We start from the raw sequence: 2,827 nt of genomic DNA on the forward strand, positions 1-2,827 counted from the left end.
AATGGAGGATTCTTTGACGAAAGCAAAGTTTGATGTAAAAAAAATCTTATTTCAACTACAAATCATTATTTCTAACCTTGTCAATGTCTTGACTCTATTTTCTATTCATTTCACAACATATGGTGGTGAATAAGTGTGACTTTTCATGGAAAACACAAAATTGTTTGGGTGATCCCAAACTTTTGAACGGTAGTGTATATATATATATATATATATATATATATATATATATATATATATATATATATATATATATATATCCCTGGGTGGCACGGTGGCGCAGTGGTTAGCATGGTCGCTTCACACAAGAAGGTTCTGGGTTCGAACCCCCGGGTAGTCCACCCTTGGGGGTCATCCCAGGTCGTCCTCTGTGTGGAGTTTGCATGTTCTCCCCGTGTCTGTGTGGGTTTCCTCCCACAGTCCAAAGACATGTAGGTCAGGTGACTCAGCCGTACTAAATTGTCCCTAGGTATGAATGAGTGTGTGTGTGTGTGTGTGTGTGTGTGTGTGTGTGTGTGTGTGTGTGTGTGTGTGTGTGTGTGTGCGTGCGTGTTGGCCCTGTGTGATGGCATGGAGGCCGGTCCAGGGCGTCTCCCCTCCTGCCGCCCAATGACTGCTGGGATCAGCTCCAGCGTCCTCATGACCCTGAGAGCAGCATAACCGGTTCGGGTAATGGATGGATGAATAAATCTCCCTCTCACCCTTTTTCGGGTTGTGTGTCTTCCTCAGCCTTGGGTCCTCTACCAGAGGCCTGGGAGTTTGAGGGTTCTGTGCAGTATCTTAGGTGCTTAGCTGAGCTTCTTATGCTCTTTCTTCATGACGTTGCCGTCACTCGGGATTGCTACATCGATCACTACTGCTGTCTTCTGTTCCTTGTTGACCACCACAATGTCTGGTTGGTAGCCAGCGCCTGCTTGTCATTCTGGAACTTGCAAGTTCCACAGGATCTTAGCTTTGCCATTCTCTGCCACTTTTGCCAGTGTCCCCCATTTGGACTTGGGGGCTTCCAGTCTGTATTCAGTACATATATACACTCACCGGCCACTTTATTAGGCACACCTGTCCAACTGCTCGTTAACGCAAATTTCTAATCAGCCAATCACATGGCAGCAACTCAATGCATTTATGTAGACATGGTCAAGACGATCTGCTGCAGTTCAAACCGAGCATCAGAATGGGGAAGAAAGGTGATTTAAGTGACTTTGAACGTGGCATGGTTGTTGGTGCCAGATGGCCTGGTCTGAGTATTTCAGAAACTGCTGATCTACTGGGATTTTCACGCACAACCATCTCTAGGGTTTACAGAGAATGGTCCGAAAAAGAGAAAAATATCCAGTGAGCGGCAGTTCTGTGGGCGAAAATGCCTTGTTGATGCCAGAGGTCAGAGGAGAATGGCCAGACTGGTTCGAGCTGATAGAAAGGCAACAGTAACTCAAATAACCACTCATTACAACCGAGGTATGCAGAAGAGCATCTCTGAACGCACAACACGTCGAACCTTGAGGCAGATGGGCTACAGCAGCAGAAGACCACACCGGGTGCCACTCCTGTCAGCTAAGAACAGGAAACTGAGGCTACAATTCGCACAGGCTCACCAAAATTGGACAATAGAAGATTGGAAAAACGTTGCCTGGTGTGATGAGTCTCGATTTCTGCTGCGACATTCGGATGGTAGGGTCAGAATTTGGCGTCAACAACATGAAAGCATGGATCCATCCTGCCTTGTATCAACGGTTCAGGCTGGTGGTGGTGGTGTAATGGTGTGGGGGATATTTTCTTGGCACACTTTGGGCCCCTTAGTACCAATAGAGCATCGTGTCAACGCCACAGCCTACCTGAGTATTGTTGCTGACCATGTCCATCCCTTTATGACCACAGTGTTCCCATCTTCTGATGGCTACTTCCAGCAGGATAACGCGCCATGTCATAAAGCTCGAATCATCTCAGACTGGTTTCTTGAACATGACAATGAGTTCACTGTACTCAAATGGCCTCCACAGTCACCAGATCTCAATCCAATAGAGCACCTTTGGGATGTGGTGGACCGGGAGATTCGCATCATGGATGTGCAGCCGACAAATCTGCAGCAACTGCGTGATGCTATCATGTCCATATGGACCAAACTCTCTGAGGAATGTTTCCAGTACCTTGTTGAATCTATGCCACGAAGGATTAAGGCAGTTCTGAAGGCAAAAGGGGGTCCAACCCGGTACTAGCAAGGTGTACCTAATAAAGTGGCCAGTGAGTGTATTTCTGTACACTATCCCAGCCACTTAGTTATGCGTTTCAGGTTATGCTTTCCCAGCTAGCTTTTTACACCCTGCTTCTAAGTGCTGGACTCTCCCGGAGGCGTCTTTGCAAAGCCTTCATCTTGGGTCTTGTCTGGTGTGGTAGAACCCCTGCCTCAACCGATCTGGTCCTGAGTGCCTGTTCTTGTGCTTCTATGATCAGAGCCTCTGTGCTGTCCTTCAGTCCAGCCTTTTCTAACCACTGGGAGGATTTCTCAATATCAGCCACGTCTTCTGTCTGTCGATGGTACATGCCATGGTGGGGCTTCTTCTTCCTCTGCACTCTCTGTCTTCTGCTGCCTGAGGTAGTCACTCAGCAGTTGATCCTGGGGGGCCCTCTTTCTGATGTACTCATGGATGTTCCTTGTTTCATCCTGGATAGTGGCCCTGACGCTTGCTAACCCCCCCCCCACACACACACACACATATATTATATATCAGTCAAATGTTTTTGATAATTCGTATAACAAAAACAACATTACGAGTAAAAGCGTAAAAGTTTCTTAAAACGTTCCTCCTCCGAGAGGATTTTTTTCCCT

This window comes from Lampris incognitus, chromosome 1 (assembly GCF_029633865.1).
Source record: "Lampris incognitus isolate fLamInc1 chromosome 1, fLamInc1.hap2, whole genome shotgun sequence".
Taxonomy (NCBI): Eukaryota; Metazoa; Chordata; class Actinopteri; order Lampriformes; family Lampridae; genus Lampris; species Lampris incognitus.